General features: G+C 44.5%; 1 long non-coding RNA gene across 1 annotated transcript in view; it reads left to right on the top strand.

The window, feature by feature from the left end:
• Window positions 1-15,333, top strand: part of LOC138296557 (uncharacterized) — a 119,185-nt gene extending 103,852 nt beyond the window's left edge. Inside the window, exons 3-4 of the long non-coding RNA XR_011203859.1 lie at window positions 12,115-12,156; window positions 14,797-15,333. This is a non-coding gene — a long non-coding RNA (uncharacterized lncRNA). The remainder of the gene's footprint in view (window positions 1-12,114; window positions 12,157-14,796) is intronic.
• The last annotated feature ends 6,045 nt before the right edge of the window (window positions 15,334-21,378 follow it).

Raw genomic sequence — 21,378 nt, forward strand, 5'->3', positions numbered from 1 at the left:
TCGTCTTCTGGTCTTCCGCTGCAGGGGTTTTCAGCTGGGCAGTCCTTCTTCTTGTAGTTGCAGGAATCTAATTTTCTAGGGTTCAGGGTAGCCCTTAAATACTAAATTTAAGGGCGTGTTTAGGTCTGGGGGGTTAGTAGCCAATGGCTACTAGCCCTGAGGGTGGGTACACCCTCTTTGTGCCTCCTCCCAAGGGGAGGGGGTCACAATCCTAACCCTATTGGGGGAATCCTCCATCTGCAAGATGGAGGATTTCTAAAAGTTAGAGTCACTTCAGCTCAGGACACCTTAGGGGCTGTCCTGACTGGCCAGTGACTCCTCCTTGTTTTTCTCATTATTTTCTCCGGCCTTGCCGCCAAAAGTGGGGCCTGGCCGGAGGGGGCGGGCAACTCCACTAGCTGGAGTGTCCTGCTGGGTTGGCACAAAGGAGGTGAGCCTTTGAGGCTCACCGCCAGGTGTGACAATTCCTGCCTGGGGGAGGTGTTAGCATCTCCACCCAGTGCAGGCTTTGTTACTGGCCTCAGAGTGACAAAGGCACTCTCCCCATGGGGCCAGCAACATGTCTCGGTTTGTGGCAGGCTGCTAAAACTAGTCAGCCTACACAGATAGTCGGTTAAGTTTCAGGGGGCACCTCTAAGGTGCCCTCTGGGGTGTATTTGACAACAAAATGTACACTGGCATCAGTGTGCATTTATTGTGCTGAGAAGTTTGATACCAAACTTCCCAGTTTTCAGTGTAGCCATTATGGTGCTGTGGAGTTCGTGTTTGACAAACTCCCAGACCATATACTCTTATGGCTACCCTGCACTTACAATGTCTAAGGTTTTGTTTAGACACTGTAGGGGTACCATGCTCATGCACTGGTACCCTCACCTATGGTATAGTGCACCCTGCCTTAGGGCTGTAAGGCCTGCTAGAGGGGTGTCTTACCTATACTGCATAGGCAGTGAGAGGCTGGCATGGCACCCTGAGGGGAGTGCCATGTCGACTTACTCGTTTTGTCCTCACTAGCACACACAAGCTGGCAAGCAGGGTGTCTGTGCTGAGTGAGAGGTCTCCAGGGTGGCATAAGACATGCTGCAGCCCTTAGAGACCTTCCTTGGCATCAGGGCCCTTGGTACTAGAAGTACCAGTTACAAGGGACTTATCTGGAGGCCAGGGTCTGCCAATTGTGGATACAAAAGTACAGGTTAGGGAAAGAACACTGGTGCTGGGGCCTGGTTAGCAGGCCTCAGCACACTTTCAATTGTAAACATAGCATCAGCAAAGGCAAAAAGTCAGGGGGCAACCATGCCAAGGAGGCATTTCCTTACACTGTGTTACTGTTCATGCATGCGGATGATGTCATGCTCTACGTGAAAAACCCGCAGGATAATCTGGACGCCCCTCATCCATTTTGGTGGCCTCTCTGGCATCATGATCAATTGGGCCAAGTCCATCATATTTCCTTTGTCCGATGCCACTACCCAATCTGTCTCCCCATTTCCGCTTTGCTGGACAGTAGAGCCTGTGTAATATTTAGGAATCCGATTTAGTGGGGGCCTTGCCGAACTATGGAGATCTAACTATGGCCAGTGAATTTTGTAGCTCGGAGATAAAATGCCTTTACTGAGGAGGTGGGTACTCGTGCCCGCTGCAAGCACTACATTTGACAAATATGGGGGCTGTGTACCTAGAGGGTAAGTTTTTGAACTGGAAAAAGCTTTGCAGACACCTCTTACCATCCTTATGTCAAGCTGCGCGCTGCTCTTATCTACCAACATGGCTCTTTGCTGAGGGCCTGAGAGGCGCTCCTCTTGCACTGGAAGTGCTGTTCTCCTATCCCTCCCCACGCAGCTTGATTTCTAAACTGTACGTCACCATGCAGGCTGCTGCCCCGATGTCTGCCCCACACTCCCTGGAGGCATAGGAAGCGGACTTGGGTGCCCCTCTCTCAGGTGATAAATGGAATACTGCTGCACACAGATTCACACTCTTTCCCCTAATTACAGGCTACACCTGATCCACTTTAAATTCCTGCACCATCTCTATTATCACCTCTGCACGCTTGCATAGACTAGACCTTTGGATGGACACACTGTCGGCGCTGCTCCACCCCCATGGCGGACTTCCCACTGTGCAGACTTTTTGGCACAACATTTTTGATGTTATTGATGAAGTAGTAAATTTGCACGTCCCCCGCTCCCCACTACTTGCGCTGCTCTGCTGTGTTAAAAATGTCCCAGACGTAGGGCAGAGGGTAGCAGGCATACTGTTGATACTGGCAAAGTGCAGGATTGCAATTTGCTGAGGAGGGCGCTGTGTCCCCCGGAAAACTGAACGGCTCCAGGATGCGGCTTACTGACCAGAACATCTACAGACTTACTGAGAGCTGATGCCGGCTGGTTCACACCCTCAAAATATTTGGTCTCCCCTGGTGACTTACCTGGGAATGCATGCTGATGATACACTGAGACCCAGCCTGCGCTCATTAACAGACCCTAATGCTGGGAACGACTCCACTGCCATCACTGAGCTGTAATGGGGTCTTTATGTTGACATGGTACTGGCCGCACTGCCTTGATGGACCTTAGTGCCCCATGTCCCCCTCTTAACCACCTTCCACCACTCCATCCACCTCTTCCCCATAAACTGGCTCTCTTGTGGCGCCCACAACTGTTGCGAGGACTTATAAAATTGTGTGTGCTATACATGGCCTGCTCATCTCTACTGCCCTCTCCCCCCCTTTTTTGTTATCTTCTCTCGTGTTCCTGTTTGTGTACCACTTGGTTTCGGAGTGATGACCCCCGAGCCAATCAGTGTGAGGCAAGTAGCAGTACATATGGTGTGGAGCTTCCAGGCCATAGAGTGTTTCTGAATGCAGGTGTTTGCGGATTGGGAGCAAACCTTAAGTTGTTGCCAACTCTGTACAGCGGAGCTATGCCTTTTTGGCCCCTACAAGAGGCAGCCAGAGAAAAAAGTGAGTGACAGGTTACTGGACCTGGCCCCAAGGATAGCCGGCAGGGACATATCAAGTCATTGGAAGCCACCTCATGGCCCTCCACACAATAGATGGCGGGCTGAGGTAGAAGCATGGGTCTTAGTCGAAGGTACTGCACTACGTTCTGAAGTATCTAGAGGACTGTGCAGGAAACTGATCGCTGTTCCTATGTCAAGAAGTGGTCACTAGTTTGTTTAGACTGGGGCGTAGATATATACATCAAATGCAGTGGCAACCTCATTCCCTGAAGCCCCCTCTCACATTTCTCGGAGTCTACCATGATGATGAAGAGAGATATTGCGGTCATTAAAACGGCTGGTACTCATGGTGACTTTCACTGAGCATCCCTTTTTCTTTTTGTTCCCAGAGTTGTAATATTCATGTTAAGCATACATACTAGTTTATTTACCTTTTTTCCTTTTTATTAGCAGACATGAAAAATAGGGGATGTTAAGTAGTATCAAAGGAGCGCAATATACAATAATGCTGATGTGACTGACATATAGGTTTGATTGCATTGCATGGTCCTGTGTCATACATGATCGGAAGAGGTAAACCCACTTCTTAATTATTCTGACAAAGATATTTGCCAGTGTAATGATTTTATACTCAAAAAAACATTAAAGAAAGCTATTTTAAAATGTATTGGTATATAGACCCAATGGGGAAGAAGCTTGGGTAGAGATAGGCATTTTATCTCATGTTCCAGAAGAAGTAATACTGGGCATAGATAATTCCAATTTCCCCTCTCTCTTCAAGGCCACATTAAAAGGAGCAAAATCCTGGTTAAAAGAGGCTCCTTTCTCCCAAGAACTGCCAGATACTCTCTCTACCCTAAAAGTTTAAAAATCAAACAAAGAGAGACGGCAGCAGAAACAGAACAATTTTATCCAAAACACTTGAACCATTGGTGTTCAATAATTTTTTTAGGACAGCACAAATAAATCACCCTACCCTTCAGTTTACCTAGCAAAAAGCCCAGGAGGATGACAGAAGGGTTCCCAGGTATATCCCATACTTAAGATTCAAAGCGGGTTGTTGTATAGAATAAGAATAGAGGGCAGGCAACTGCATTTGATAGCTCCTGATATTTATAGGAAACAAATACTTTTTTTGTACATTCACATTTGCTCACAGGCCATTTTGAATTTCAATAAACCACCTATGCTATTCTAGCACAATTCTATTGGCATAGTATCGCATCACAAATTAAGAAATATCGCCAGGAATGCGAACTATGTCAAAAATAGAATCCCTATCATCCTTGCAGACCCCTTCAACAAAAGATGTGCAGTGTTGGAAATCGGTTAAGATAAGCCTATACATTATAGGACCTCTAATTCCATCTCCTAAGGGATATAAGTAAGTCCTGGTCTTAGTTGACACAATATCCTGGAGCAGTTCCTCTCAGAGAAACCACTGCAAAGACCATTGCCAGGATCATGATTGAAATGTTTTGTAGAAAAGGATTTCTGAACGAGATCTTGACAGATCAGACCCCTTTTGTGTCTAAATTGATGCAACAGGCGCATCTGCAGCTGGTTATAAAACATCTACGTACCTCTGTATAATATGCCAGACCAACAGTCTGGTGGAAAGATATATTTGTACTGTGAAATTAGCATGAACGAAAATGCTCACTGGCAAAGGGAAAACTTTAGATCAATTACTTCCTCTAGCTCTGTTTGTAATCTGAAATTGGGTCCAGAGAAGACTTGGGTGCTCTTCTTTCAAGTCACTTTTGGCCGGCAACACAGAACGTTACTCAAAATGACATGAGAAGTAAGAGAGAAAAACTCAAAGCAAGAAAATTCTCTTCAGATATGCGACTCAGCTAAAAATCAGGTTGGGAAAGCTAAGACACTTAGATCAAACTAACCTAGAAAAAGCTCATAAATACATCTATAACCAATGGAAAAAAATTAAGCTAATTAAAAATAGATGAATGGACCTTGGCCCTACTGCCCACCGCAGATAATAAGTAATCCTAATGGCAAGGACCATTCAAGGTAATAGAGAGAATTGGGAAAAATTACCTATAAATTACAATTGCCTGGTGGAAGAAAACAAATATATCAACCTTTTTTAAAGAAAATGGCTTGGTCCTCCTGTACAAGTCCAGATACCTACTCCTGCTTCTTCAATGGTAAATACCTTAGAAGCTTTTACTCTAAGTGAGCAACAACAAAAAAAGACCTGAACAACTGCATTCAGATGAGAAGGAAAAACAGCCATTTCAACTCTCTATTTGCTTTTCCAGTCTGGATTTCATAGGGCTTTGTTAGAAATTGTGTTTCTGGTTGGCAGAGATATGGATCATTTCCAAGCAGGTACCACAATCTTAGTCAGGGTAAGTCTGATACACACCATAAATTAAACTGTTCACACCCTCTGGTAGATTGGCACAGAGCAGGCAGGCTTAACGTAAGAGGCAATGTGTAAAGTAATTGTGCAACACTTCAAACAGTAACATAGTGAAAACATCACAAAAAGACTGAACACCAGGTTCGGATAATAGATTAGATTTTAATGAGCAAAGCAGGACCAAAATGACAAATATCCAATAAGTAGAAGTTGTGATATGAATTTTTAAAGAATAAACTGAAATGTAGCGCTTAAAAACATAAATTGCCAATCAGGGCAATCTGGTCACGCTAGTCCGGGTTAAATCTAAGCGTTCAACCCAACTGTGATGGCGCGTAGGTCAGATATAGTCCCAGACAAGTTCAGCTGAAGTTTTATCTTCTCAAGAATTGAGCCAAGAGTTCTCTTTGCAGGGAAGAAGTTTTGCTGGGAGCAAGGAGAGCATTGCGGGCACGAAGAGTCAGCTATGTGTCACTGCCAGGCAGACTGGAGTCTTGCAAGTGACTATGCTTGCTGTGCAAGGAGACCGAATTGTGGCTTATGCTGATTACTTCTGGTGAGTTGCACGCTGCCAGAGCAAACTGGCCCGTTTTCAGTCACGAAGAGCCCAAAAGCTTGATTTCAGGAGCCCAAAAAAGACTTCAAGTGGCCCAGGACCTGAGGTGCTCCTCTTGGGGGCTTAGGAGCTTGTTAAAGGTGGGTCCAGGTGCTGTGGGTGATGAGTTGGAAGGCTTTTGTGTCCCGACACTTCAGAAGAACAGGAGGCAAGCCAGCAAGCCCTTGGAGTCACTCTGGGGTCCTAGGGTCAATATGAAGTTGCAGGTCTAATTCTTCTTTTCCAGGTCAGGAGGGCAGCAGGTGGAAATTACACTGGTAATAAGGCACTACCAGTCGGGGTTATCTTATTGGATTGAAAGGTCTTGCAATAGTGAAAAACACATTTAAGAGTTTTTAACTACTAAAACATATAACATTGAAAAGTACATGTCCTATTTTTAAATACACTGCACCCTGCCCTTGGGCTTTCTTGGGCCTACCCTAGGGGTGACATGTTTATTAAACAGGAAGGTTTAGGCCTGGGCAGAGGATTAACTTGTTAGGTTGACATAGCAGTTTAAAAGTGCACACAAAGGCTCTGCAAAAGCATGGCATGGCATGGGTGGCACAATGAGTGTTGCAGGGCCACCAGTAGCATTTAACTACCAAGCCCTGGGCACAGACAGTGCACTTTACTAGTGACTTACAAGTAAATTGAATATGCCAATTGTGGATAAGCCAAGGTTGCCATGTTTTAAGCAGACAGCACAGGCACACAGCAATGGTTAGCAGTGGTAAAGAGGCCAGAGTCCTAAACCCAACAAAAACGAATGTGGTAAAAAGGGATGGAAAAAAGTTTGGGGATTACCCTGCAAAAAGGGCTAGGTCCAACAGGCTCCAACTAACTTCCAGAGACTAATGAATCAGATTCTCAAACCTCATCAGGGGTATGCTTCCGCTTATCTAGATGATATTGTTTTTAGTAAAAATTGACAAGACCACTTGAAACATTTGGCCAGCATATTGGTTACTGTACAAAAGCGGACCTTCCTATTAACGCAAACAAAATCCAAGTTTCATCACAATACCATTAGACATATTGAATACTTTCTTGGTAATGAGCTCCTTGAACCCTAGGAGAAGACAATGAGGGCAATAGTGGCTGTCCATCTTCCCAAAACAAACAAAAATATGCAGGCTTTTAGGACTTTTAGGGTACTATAAGAAATGCAATCCCAACTATTCAACTCTCACCTCCCTTTGCTGAGATGTTAAAAAACATCTCTGATAAAACCTTCACCACTCCCCCACCAGCTGCTGTCAAAGCTTTTGAATGTTGAAAAATGAAGATAATGAGGAGAGGTCAATCCAGTTTGCCCTCTGCAAACTATTCCCCAGAGAAATAAAATACTATGCTACAGAAAGGGAAAGCTTGGCAATCAAATTGGCAGTGGACACACTGAGGTATTATCTAGAACAGTATACAGCTCAGCCACCCCCGACCTGGTTGAGCCACAACAAAAGAAATAAGGCATGAGTGTTACTTTGGTTCCTTTCCTTACAACCCTATAAATTTGAAGGTAGGCATAGAAGAGGCACGGAACAAGGTAATGGTGACTTTTTGTCTCAATAGCCCAAACTTTTTGTCACTGGAAAAAAATCAAAGGGATTGGAAATATGGTAGACGGGGGCACCAAGCAAAGGACTTACCTGGCATTCCGGTCATACTTCCACTCCAAATGCGACCTGGAAAAGAAAACTCTCAGCTCCCCTTGCTGACATGTTAAAGAAAGCCACCACTGGCAAAACCTTCAGCAATTCCCCACCAGCTGCTGTCAAAACGTTTGATATATTTAAAAATGATACTTGCCTCAAAACCCATTCTACAAACACCCAATTAAAATAAAATAAATCCTTTATCTTACAAACAGACGCTTCAGATATTGCTATCAGGCTGTATTGTCCCAAGTAAATGATAATGATGAGGAGAGGGCCGCCCATCAGGTTTCTAAGCTATTCCCCAGAGACGTAAAATACCATGTCACAGAAAAGAAAGGTTTGGCAATCAAATGGGCGGTAGAAGAGCATTCCTCTATTCTCTATACAGTTTATCCACCCCTCACCTTGTTGAGCTGTAACAAAGGGAATAACGCTAGAGTGTTACATTGGTTCCTGCCCCTACAACCTTACCAATCTGAAGTTAGGCACAGAAGAGGCACAGAACATGGTAATATTGACTATTTGTCTTAATACCCCGTTTTTTTTCACTAGAAAAATCAAATGGAGGGGAAATGTAGCAGGTGGGTGGGGGGGACCAAGCAGAGGACTTACCTGACATTCTGGTCATATTTCCACTCTGAACGTGACCTAGAAAAGAAAAAACAAGCATTAAAATAAAGGGTGAACAAGAATCAGACAGAAAGGAGGAGAGGAGAGAAACAAAAGAAGGACTTCCATTTCTCCTCAAGGGGACAAAGCCGGAAGGAGAAAGAGACATGGAAGGGGAGGAACAGGAAAAAATTGACATGCATCAAGTGAGGAGAAGAGAAAAAGCTGTGCATCCCAGGTGGTGGGTAGCTTAATCCAGGAGCCAAGATTCTTCAAGGAGAGGACAGTCACTGGACACATCCAAGCGAGAGTAAACCTTATGCAGAGCTCCACACCTGCTTACCATGGCCTGGACTGGGACGGCGCCCATCCGCCCACATGGGTTTGCGATTGTGGGGCTGGTGGTGGAGGGAAGGGGAAAAGAAGGAAGTAGGTGGGGGGCTGTAATTGAATCTGAACGTGTACAGAGATAAAGCCCTTAGCAGAACAAAACCTAAAAGATTTAGTTTTCATCGGAATGGTTCACTCGAAACAGAACAGCAGTAAGGATACGTTTGAAGAAAACGCAGAGTGAGGGCTCCCGGGGATGGCACCTCTAGGTGTCCCCCCCCCCCCCGGGCAGCTTCGGGTGTTTGGTGAAGTCCAGGCCAGTGGAGCTTCCTGATTGGTTGCTTGTGTCTGTTTAGTGTCTGAATATAACAGTAGTTTTTATCCGTTATATTGAAGTGCGTCATTACGACACTGTGACCAGACAGAGTAGGGTAAGAATAATTTTGGCTCCTTTGTTCTGTGGAGATATTTATTTATTTATTTTATGGCGGAGAAGGCAGCAGCTGTCAGGGAAGCCCTCAGGGTAATTTGTGATGCCGGAAGGGATGACCTTATCCAACCAGGTGTTTTGTCCCACGCCTGGGTTGGATTCCAGCATCCTAGGCGAGCTGCGGCTGAAGGGGTGGCTGCAGCAGTTTTAGCCTGCTCACCACCTCAGCAACGATTTAATAAAAATACAAATGCTCGTTGTTTAGGGGAATATAAACGAAAAGTCAAAAAAGAAACTGCACTTACATTGGCGATCGGCATGTCTTTTGTTGACTCTCAGGATATTGTGGCTAAACGAAGCCACGCATGCGCTCTAGCTTTGTCAGAGGAGAAGGCTGTTAAAAGAAGGCGGGCCTCGGAGGAAGGTGAGGCCAAAATGGGCGGTGGCTCCCAGCTTTCGGGAACAGCCCCGCCTGTTGAAACAGAACGGAACGAAAGGAGGCCGGAGAAGCATAGGTTGCCTAGCAATCTGTCTGAACACATGGTGCAACGGAAAATACCTATTTTTAGGACTTTAATAAAACGCTCTGAAGAAGTTATGACAGGTGCTGGTATAGAAAGGGAATTACTTCCCATGAAGTCAATATGGGTGGAGAATGATTTACACAGCCTCAACCATGTGTCAGAGGACCTCTCAGAAGGGGTGTCTGTTTTAGCACCTAAGAAGGTGCACAGTAAATCATTAAAGAAAAGTGTATTCTCAACAAAGAACGTTAAAGATGAGGTGGAGGGAAGCCCCGTCAGAACTGCCACACAGTTGGAGTGGGGCAGGCGTTTTGATGTACTGGAACACGACGTAGTATATAAAGAGAGCTTTGGGAGAGGCACAACAAAGGTCAGTTCCTGTAGGTTTTTGCGGCTTACAGGACGTCAGTGGGAGCATGCTGCATAAGTTTGGCAGATGTAGCAGGGACCAGCCGGCCAAGTCTGGAGCAACTTGGGAGAACCGAAAAGAAATGAGGGAGCGGTTCAGGGCAACTGTCCTGACAGCGGGGGAGCAACAGACAACTTCTGAGGTACAAAAGAAAAATGTTGACTGGAAGAATTTCGATGGGGGGTAGGCGATGGGGAACGTCCAGGGACAGGTTTTGGGTATGATGATACTGAGATATGTGAATTGGACTATGATGAAGAAAGTGAGGATCTCGAAGAAGGGGAGATACCAGACGAGCGCAACAAGGGGGAGCGTCAAGACCGTTTTATACAAAAAGAGGGCAGAGGGGATGCTAAATACTTGTCCACAGGTTGTATTTAGCAGGTTTCTAAGGAGGCTGAGCAGTCAGGAAAAGGTCGGGTCTTAAGAAAGCACGAGGGAGAAATGATGGGTGCAATTTGGTGATGGACGCAAAGAATAAACTAAATACAGGTGAGACACAATGGTGGTGCAGTTGGGGGGGGGAACTGAATAAATAATGAGGTTGGGCATCACAATAAACAAAGTTTCAAAGGCTCTGTCGATAAAAGTGTGGGTACTGAACCAGAGGTAGTAGTAGAACCAACGAGTACACAGATTTCAGTTATAAAGAATAAAGGGGTAACCAAAGACAAGAGTGAGGATGTAGGCGAGGTTCGAGCGGGGGAGAATAAAAAAGATAAAACAGATGAAGAAGTACCAAAGAGTAGATCTGAAGGGTTAAAAAGATTGCCATACATGGGGTTGTCCATGCCTTTGGGAGCGCATTTGAGTGCAGGAACAAAAGAGAAGATTTGGAAAGGAGAATTTATAGATATGTACAAACTTTTACATAGAGAGGTACAATCAAAAGCGGGTTCTAAAGAAGAAGCTTGGGAATTGGTAAGGAGACCTAGGGTTCTGACTACTATTGAGACATGGACGTCAGCATTTTTGATATTCGCAAGTGTTTATTGTGAAAAATTTCCTGAACGGGCGGTAGCTATATTCAAATACATGGATACAATCAGGAAAGCTAGCATAGAATTTGGTGGTTTTGCATGGATACACTATGATGAAGAATTCCGAGAACGGATAGTTTTATTGCCTGATAAACCATGGGAAGAGGTGGATAATGAGTTATGGGTCCAGTGGATGTATCCACAGAGGCCGCCGCCTGCAATGCATACTGCCAGTGGTCTGGCAGTGCAGTCTCTGCCTTTTCTCGAGAAACCCACCCCGGGAGGGGTGGGTGTGTGGGGACAGGGTCAAAATGTCAATTCTGGAGCAGGCTGGGGAGTTAATAGGGGATACCGTCCGAGGATTCCATGCATGTACAAACATGAATGCTCAAAGTGCGATGGCAAACACGCTGTTTTGCAATGTTTCAGGGAGCAGGGAGGTTTTAACGCTAGTGGGCAAGGCAGAGGGAGAGCAGGATACGCTCAATTTGGACAGAAAGGCTTTTACTCCTGTTAAGGTAGATGTTTTGAGTTACTGGTTAGAATTTTATCCCAACAGAGAAGAGGCAGTGAAGCTGGAATGGTGGTTTAGAGAAGGTTTTTGGTTAGGCTACCAGGGCACAAGAACTAGGAGGTTTGCAGATAACCTGAAGTCAGCAAATCAGCATCACTGCATCATAAAAGAAAAACTGAACAAGGAAGTTTCAGAGGGTAGAATGGCAGGTCCTTTCCCTTATTGGCCGCTAGAGAATTTGATCATATCCCCTTTAGGTGTCGTACCAAAAAAGAGCAAAGGAGAATTCAGGATGATTCATCATCTTTCATGGCCAGAAGGTTCATCCGCTAATGATTATATAGCAAGGGAGGATGCAGCTGTCTAATTTGCATCAGTAGACGTTGCTATGGAACTTGTGCGAGCAGTAGGTCCTGGATCTGAATTGCCAAAATGTGATGTGAAATCAGCTTTTCGTTTATTGCCAGTACATCCTTTTGATTTTCCACAATTGGGTATTCAGTTTGAGAATCAGATTTATGTGGATAAGGTGCTTGTTGCAGGGATGGCGCAAATAACTACGCAAAGAGCGTCTGGTACACTGATAGTGGTTATTTTATTGTTTGAATATAGTGCTATTTTAAGATGGATGTTCTTCGTTGTTGTTCTTGCAATATTCAAGCTTATTGTATAGGGGTTGGTTCACAGTCTTTTCCTTGTTCTTCTTCTGTTCCTTCAGGTCTCTCGGGAAGCACATGTGGAGAGAAGAAGAAGAATCTCGGTAAGTGTCTGTATTTTTCCCTTGTTTACTGTTTCTGGCTTTCCCTCTTCATCTCTTGTCTTTTTCTTGTCTCTATTTCCTCTCTTTTCTTTTGCTCTCTCTACTTGCCTCTCCTGTGCTTTCCCTTCTTTGTTAGGAGGTTATTTTTCTCTTTCTCTCTATCTTCTTTTCTTTCCGTTATCTCCTCTTTTCTTTTCTGTGCCTCTCTATCGCACTAGCTCGTTTCTTCTTTCCTCATTCTCCAGCCATTACTGTAAATTCCTCTCATCACGTTTTTATATACCCCTCTCCATTACTCCCCTTACCTTCCCTGTGTCTTTGATACTCGTAATGTGATCCCCTTCAACCCCTCGTTATTGTTTACCCACCCGTCCTCCCTACCCCTGTCCCAGCTACTCCCACGCACCTGGTTGAGCCACGCTTCTTCAGAAGCGTGGCGGGCTGCTGCATTCCGCTTCCCGGAGTCTGGTTCTTCTGTCCCCGATTGGGACAAATGACGTCCGGATCTTTCCACTCCTCCCTTCCATGACTGGGACCGCCGGCTCCTGGGTTTCCCTGGTTTCCTCGTCCCCGATTGGGACGGGCTGCTCCTGGGTTTCTCCAAGTCTTCTGTTCGCGTCCCCATCTGCTCCTCCATCTTCTTCCTTGTTCACCACGCCCCCATGGAAAACCGATATCGGGCCTTTTAAACATCCTTCTTCCCGCTGCGACCTCCTTGCGGCGCCCGGATTGGAATGAAGTCTGATGACTTCCGGGTCCGTAGTGGCAGCGCCAGCACTAGTAGGGGAATTGTGCGGGCCGATCCAGTCCGGCCCGTCACAGTGCTACCAATGGGTTGTGCTATTTCTTGTAACCTCTTTGAATCCTTTAGTACTTTTTTTACAGTGGTGTTTTATTTATTCCACACTATTTGGATGATTTTTTGTTAGTTGAAACAGCTGGAAGTGGGGAATGTGCAATAGCTTTGGAACAGTTCCAAGAGATGGCAGGTGAACTGGGTGTTCCTTTAGCCCCAGAGAAAACGGAAGGTCCAAGTACTTGCTTGGTTTTTCTGGGCATTGAATTGGATACTGTAAAGATGGAGGCTAGGCTTCCAAAGGCCAAAGTTCAGGAGATTACAAAGGCTTTAGAAGAAGCAGTTGAGGCTAACAAATTGCAGTTGCATCAGGTTCAACGTTTGCTAGGCCTACTTAACTTTGCTTGTAAAGTGGTAAGAGCTGGTAGGTCTTTCTGCAGAAGACTTGGTTTCGCAAGGTCAGGAGTTAGTATGCCACATCAGATGCATCAGCTGCTAATGGTTTTGGAGGTTTTTGGGAGGGGAGATGGTGTGCTGAAGAGTGGCCGGAAGCATGGTTGAAAGACAAAAGAAGAATTGCCTTTTTTGAGTTTTTCCCTTTGTTAGTAGCCCTAGCAGTGTGGGGAAAAGATCTAAAGAACAAGACAGTTACTTTCAACGTGGCTAACAAGACCGTAGTAGACTTGGTTAACGGACAAAGGGTCAAAGATAGGTTACTCTTAAAAATGCTGCAAAGATTAATGCTGGGTTGTTTGATGTTCAGTATTGTATTCAGACCAAAACATGTGCCAGGTGTGAACAATAATATAGCGGACGCATTATCTCGTTCACAGTGGCGGAGATTCTGTGGTTTGGGGCCCGGAGCTGATTTACTGAAAACATAGGTTCCAAAGGAGGTATGGGAACTTGCAAACTGAGGATACTAAGATTAGTGAAGAAATCATTAGCTGAAAGAACTAAAAGGGCTTATAGGAAAGCATGGGAGGAGTTTTTGAGCACAGGAGCAACTTTTCGGCCTAGTAATGAGCAAGGCTGGCTACCGAGGAGAGAGGATGTGATATCTTTCATAATGAGTAATATTAACAGACAAATTTCAGCCACAACTATTGCTGGCAAATTGGCAGGAGTGAATTTCTATAGCAAGTTTTTCTGGGGTTACGAACCTTCTGCTGGGGAAATGGGTAGGAGATTACTTCAGGGCTGGGCAAAAGAGAAGCAGTCTAATTGTACAGCCAGGGATCCCATATCCATGAAGATTATGGTAAAATTGTTAAGTATCTTGGGGCAAGTATGTTTTTCACACTTTGAGCAAACTTTATTTAGGCTATGCATGTCATGGTTATTTTTTGGCGCATTCAAAATATCCGAGCTGTTGGGAAAGAATCGGGAGGAAGGGCTGAACGAGGAACACGTCACAGTGTCGGGTGAATATGTACGAATATTTCTTGAACAATCTAAGACAGATCAAAGAAGGAAAGGCACCACAGTATCATTGAAGAGGATTGGAGGTATGGTATGTCCAGTAGATAGTTGGTTCAGTTTTAAGGCACTGGGGTGTAATGAGTTTGCTTTTATTTTTACCCATCAGGATGGTTCAAGGCTAACTTCTGTGCAAGTATTGGGGGTGTTGAGGAAAGCGCTTTATTATATAGGATTGGAATCTTTACGTTTTGGCACACATTCTTTCCGTATAGGAGCAGCATCCGAAGCAGCCAGATTAGGTTTTTCAATCAGAGATGTGAATAAGCTGGGTTGTTGGTCATCTGATTGCTGTTTTCGTTATATTAGAGATCTGGAGGACGTTTAGTTTTTACAGGATATATAACAATTTTCTCTCATTTCAGGTTTTGTGGCCTGCCCGGCTGTTACATTCATGTCTATTTGGATAGTGGGACATTCATTCGTGAAATGGGCTGCAAAACAAGCGGACAACAGACCATTTGGAAGAAATCTAGGTTTCTGCAGTAATGAAGTAAAAATCGAATGGTGGGGTAGAGGAGGCATGAGATGGGGACAGTTGCTTCCTTACTTCTCAAATTTGTTATCTGTTAGGATTTGTCCAGATGTTCTTATTGTACATTTAGGTGAAAATGATTTAGTACAATTGTCAGGTTTAGGCCTGATGAAAGAGATGAAAAACGATATGGACATCATCAGGAGATCTTGGGCTGGTACGAAAGTGGTAGTGACGGCTCTAGTACCTAGAAGGGTTTGGAGAGTGGCGGTAAAATATACTGCGGTGGAGAGGGCTAGGCGGAAAGTAAACCGAGAAATGTCTTGTTTTTTCAAAGGAAGGGGCTTGGGGTGGTTGGAACACCATGACATTAAAAAAGAAGATTTCCAATTTTATCAACAAGACGGGGTGCATCTTTCATTTTTGGGGACAGAATTATGGGGGTTATTCTAACTTTGGAGGAGTGTTAATCCGTCCCAAAAGTGACGGTAAAGTGACGGATATACCACCAGCCGTATTACGAGTTCCATAGGATATAATGGACTCGTAATACGGCTGGTGGTAAATCCGTCACTTTTCCGTCACTTTTGGGACGGATTAACACCTCCTCCAAAGTTAGAATAACCCCCTATATCTTTTGGAATTGAGGGAAAAATTGGCATCCATTTTGGGTATTCAAAGATGGTGTGGGTAATAGCATGGCATTTTTCTTTCATTTAATTGAAATTTCAGCTTGGCATTTTGGCGATGTCTCAGCTGCTGTTGCAGCAGTCTTTTCCTTTTCCCAAAAAAGATAAAAAAAAGGGGGGTCAGAAAATAACTCCTTGTCATGGTTTTGCTGTAAACAGGAAACATTGGGATCATTACAGAGTAGGGGTTGGCAGAGGGGACACCGGGGGGCAATGCTGGAGTCACGGGGAAGGTCAGGGGAAGAAAGAAAAGGAATGGGGAAGATTGAAGCCTGGAAGACTGCTCTGAAGTTTTGGGTTGTTTGGAGGGAGGTTTAAGGGTGGGGTGATAGTATGTTATGTATTAGTGAGGCCATTGGTTTATAATTTGTAAAATGTGTTAAAAGTTTCAGAACTGCTTGCCTGTCCAATAAAGCGGCCTTTTACTCTCTTGATTTGACGTCTGGTTAATTCACCATCTCGGCCGATGAGTGTTCTTGTTCGCATTTTATGACATTATGCAGAAGTTCTGATGATAGCAGAGATCTGCATATGTCAGTATTCAAATAATGCATTGAGCTCTTTCTTAACTTCATTTCAGGGGAGACTTTGTGTGCATTGCACTGGCTTATTTATTGCGATGCATTTATTTGATATTACAGAATGTTACTGTTGGCATCGGAATGTCCTTTGCATAGTTTACATGCATGCACCTCTTTCCTGAGTGACCTGACAAAAAGGAAGATAGCTGTTTGTATAGCCTGGACTTTAAAATGTTTCAACACCCAGAGGACTGGAACAAGGTGCTGACAAAACCTTTGCAGCATAGTTGGAGGCTTCAACTGGACTGCAGAAACAGGAAGTATAACTTGTGAAGCTCTGTCCAGCCTTGACTTGCACCCTTGCCGATGTCAAGAATGTGAAGCTCTGGAAAAATGAATAAGGGTGTGATTTATATCTTGGCGGATGTGTTACTCTGTCACAACTGTGATTGATATCCCATCATCTGAAATATAAATTCCATTATGTCATATGAGATTTATATTTCAGCAGGCAGGATGTCCATCACCGTTGTGACAGAGTAACCTGTCCAACAAAATAGAAATCAGGCCATAAGTCTCACTTTGAAACCTCAGGTGAGAAACAGTCCGCAAAGTGACTTCAGTGGGAAAGCGGTTCAAGCAACTAGTTTTGAAACAGGACCTGTTCCGACCTTTGAGGCCAAATGGCAAGGCTTCAATAGGACCCCAAATTTGTTTTTTTTCAACCGCATACAGCCCATCTTGGTCATAGCATCCAATCTGACTCAACTGGAGAATTTTGACTTTTCTAAACAAGGTAATGTCAGTCAAAAGGTTGACTAGCAAGAACTTGTAGGCTTTAGTTGGCCCATGCTCCGTAAGCAGTCACCCATGCCACATACTCAGTGATTAGGGGTACCCTTTTTTTTTTTTAAACATTCTTAATTCCTGTTCCTTTTAATTTATTTATTTTCTTATTTTTGTCATTTTGGTGTTATTTTAATCACTACATCGATCTTCTTTTCCTAAGTTGTTTAATAATTTTATCTGCTTTATTTACCGACTGTTAAAAATTGGGTTACTGGTTAACTGGGGTGTGAGCTGGTCAAAATACAACCACAATCCTAGTCAGGGTAAGGCACAAGCAAACCCCAAATTAACCTGTGTTAAACCCGCTGGGATCTTGGCACAGAGCAGTCAGGCTTAACTCAGAGGCAATGTGTAAAATCTTTGTGCAACACTTCACACAGCAAAAAAGTGAAAACACCACAACAAAAAGTATCCCACTCCAAGTCAGAAAAGTAGAACATAATTCAATATATAAAACAAGACCAAAACAACAAAACTCCAATTAGTAAAACTAGAGTTATGAATTTTTAAAGAATAAACTGCAATATAGTGCTTAGAAACTAAAAACGCTATGCACAGTTATCTGGTCACACTGGATCGGGTCAAAGTCAAAAGTTCAGGTCGACCGTGATGCAACGCACGCTGAATACAGTCGTAGATGAGACTCACTGAAGGTTTAACTTCTCAAGTTTTGTGCCAAGTGCCTCGTTCGCGTTAGAGAGGGTCACGAGCAGTCAGGAGCACATTGCGGACAGCGATCAGTGTAGCACAAAAAGCAGGCTTGGTGTCAAGGACAGGCAGGTGCTTTGTGATGGTGGTCTCCCAGGAGCGGCTGATACTGCTGTGCAAAGAGACTGGCTTGAGCTGAATTTTGGTGCAAAAGGCATGGTTCCAGTGCAAACTGGCCCATTTGTGGTTGCAAAGAGCCCTAAATCTTAAATTTAAGAGCTCTAGAGCCAGACCAAGGATTCAGGACCTGAAAGGGACCTCTTAGGGTCCGTAACTCACTGAAGACGGGTCCAGGACCTGTTGGGAAGCCAGTTATATCCCTGAGGCTGAGATCAGGAGGCCAGCAGACTAGCCCTTTAAGCCACTCTGAGGTCCTGGGATTAAGATGGTCCGCAGGTCCAGTTATGCTTCCCCAGGCAAGAGAGCAGCAGGCAGAAGGTCATCACAGCAAGACAGCTGCTCCTTCAGAGTAGCAGTCAACAGAGTGCCAGGCCTTTCAGCGGCACAGAAGTCCTTCCTCCTGGCAGAGTACCCACAGGTTCAGAAGTATACTAAAGACTTGGGGTAAAGGTCCTATTTTCATACTCAGGTGCCCTTCTCCTGGAAGGTTAGTTTAGAGAAGCTTTTGATGAAGTTCTTTGAAGTGCATGGAATTTCCTGACTCCTCTGCCCTGTCTCCAAGCTGGGTGCTGTCGCAATACAGGCCCTTTGTGTGAAGGTAGAGCAGAGGCTATTCAGGTGTAAGTAGGCCTGTGCTCAGCTCCGCCCCCATCCTCCCGGCAGATAGCCCATTCAGGCACACCTAATCCCTCTATTGTGTGACTGTCTGGGAGGAATTCACAAAGTCTCTCAGCTGCACCTAGTCAGATGACCCAGGACAGGCTGCATACACAAAGGGCTACCTCATCTCAATAAGAAATTACAGCTTATTAAATGTAATAAGGAATCTCCAATGTTATCCTATGGGAGGGGTAGACCTCACAGTAGTGAAAAAGGAATATTGGAGTTTTTCACTACCAAGACATGTAAAACTTAAAGATACACGTCCAACCTTTTAATTACATGGCACCCTCCCCTATGGGCTACCGAAGGCCTACCTTAAGCGTGACTTATATGTAATAAGAGAGAGTTGTGGCTTGTACCCTTTTAAAGTGGTGGGGCGAGGGAAGTGCCCCACCACTTTGTAAAAAAAAAAAAAAAAAAAACACTCACTCCTTCTAAAACCTCAAGGTAAACCCCCCTCTAAAAGCTCAAATAACACTGGCTATAACAAAACTATTACCCTTACACGCACTACACACTTACATAGATTACACACATGCATTACACACACATATGCATTACACAATGACACATTTTTTTTTTTTTTCAAAGGCACTTGCCCACGGGCTATGCGTCTTCCTCTGTGTTCTTCTACTCTCCGATAGAGGAAGAGCGCCCCTAACCAATCTAGACGTTGCTCTCATGCTGTTACCCAGCATGAGCGAAGTGCCTGGATTGGATGGAGCGTCCTGGCTGCACTCCACCCAGCTTTCTTAAGGTAGCTGAGTGAAGAGCTTCAAAGTGCGCATGTTACTTTGGCAGGTGAAAAACAGCCAGCCAAATTGACATGCGCACTTTGGAGTATTCTGTCCAGGCACTGATTCAGTCCTCTGCTGCCAGAGGCAGAAGCAGTCCTCTGCTGCTGGTAGCAGAGGACAAGCCCAGCATGCCTCTGGGCTGGTGCTCACAGTGGAGAAAAAAATAAAATGGCAATGAAATCTTTTCATTGCCAGTATATGTTTTCCTGCGTGACTCTCAGTGGGTAGGGAGTGACACTCCCCCGCCCTCGAGAAGAAACCAGCCCTGATAAAAGATGATAATAATGCTTGGCAAGGGAGTTTAAATGTCAAGTTGACACAGCAGTGTGACACTTCATCCGGTCTGCAATGGCAGGCCCGGGACGTGATTTAAGGTGCTACTTAAGTGGGTGGCACAATTAGTGCTATAGGCCCACTACCAGCATTTAATTTACAGGCCCTTGGTATAAGGTATACTACTCTATAAGGGAGTAAAAAGTAAATTAAATATGCCATTTAGGTGTATGCCAATCAAACCATGTTTAGGGGAGTGAGCATGAGCACTTTAGCACTGGTTAGCGGTGGGAGAGTGCACAGAGGCCTAAGGCTAGCAAAGCAAAAATCCAGCAAAAATTGGAGGTGAGTAGGTAAAGAGTTTGGGGAGGACTACCCTATGGCTGAAAGGTCTAACACTGTCTTTAGTGTTGTTATGGTGCTAGTAAAATACAGGCACGTTCTCTGAGATAAGCTTGTTGGTTGAGACATATCTGCCAAGAGTAAGCCCAGGATTTTCCACATAAAACTGTTTAAAAGTTTTGGGCACTTGAATGTTTAACTTTAAATATGGGAACTCAACCATAGCCCATATCGAGACCAGGGCCATCCCCCGGCCCCACACAATCCATTTTCCTGTATCCTGCCCAGTACTCCAAAGATCCATCTCATCCCCAATTAAGTTTAACCTCTGTAGGGAAGCTGTTGGACTTGCACCTTTCTGGAGGGTCATCCCCTGAACCTTTTTACCTTCACCTCTTGCTTCTTGAACATGTTTTGTTGGCTTTTAAGACTCAGCTCTATATATCACTGCTAACTAGTGCTAAAGTGTGTGTGCTCTCGCCTTTAAAAATTATAAAATTGGCTTACACCCAATTAGCCTATTTAATTTACTTGTAACCCCTTAGTAACGTGGTACTACACGTGGCCAGGGACTGTAAATCTAATGCATTTTACTCGTTGGCCTGCAGCACTGATTGTGCAACCCACTTAAGTAGCTCTTCAAACATGTCTCAGGTCTGACATGTCAGCCTGTGTGCACAGTCTTAAACTGCTTTCAGCCAGACAAAATAAACCTTTTCCAAGGCCCAACCTTCCATTTCAATACATATGTCAACCCTAGGATAGGCCGTGGACACTCCAGAGTGCAGGGTGCAGTGTATTTAAAAAGTGGGACATGTAGTTTTACAAATCTTGGAAGTGAAAAACTCTTACATTTGTTTTTCACTACTGCAAGGTATACATCCCCCATAGTCCAACACTGGAGTTACCTTGTTACACCTAATAAATGGTAATTTCCAAAAAGTGGCCAGATAACCAGTTAATATTTGGTGTCTTTGGAATTGTAATGACAAATCCTCTCTTATTGTTAAGTTGGATTTTAAATTACTATTTAAAAAAAAAAACACTTTTAGAAAGTTTTTTTTTCCTGTCTTAGCCATTTAGTACCTGCAGCATGTCTCTGGGTCACACTGCTGGCTGTAGCTGACTGTTGGGTTTTGTGTATTCTTCCTAGACTGAGTGGCCATCAATGGCGAAATGGGAGGGCAGAGCTGGGCACAGCCCTACTTACATTTGGATAGGCTGTGTCCTGCCTCTACACAAAGGTCTTAATACATCAGATAGTTATTCTGGAGCCAAGACAGGTAAGTCAGGAAGCCTGTGGACTTCAAAGGAAAACCTCTAGAAGCTTCTCCCACTTCAAAAGAAGGCCCAAATATTGGACCACAGACATCAACTCTTCAGTACACTTTTGGACCTGAGGATACTCTGAAGGAACTGCTGAAATGACTGCCCCTCTTTTGGACTGCTCTCTTGAAGGACTGCTGCCTGCTGCCCTCCTCCCAGGATGAGATGGACTGGACCTACATCT

The sequence above is a fragment of the Pleurodeles waltl genome, chromosome 5, assembly GCF_031143425.1.
Source record: "Pleurodeles waltl isolate 20211129_DDA chromosome 5, aPleWal1.hap1.20221129, whole genome shotgun sequence".
NCBI lineage: Eukaryota > Metazoa > Chordata > Amphibia > Caudata > Salamandridae > Pleurodeles > Pleurodeles waltl.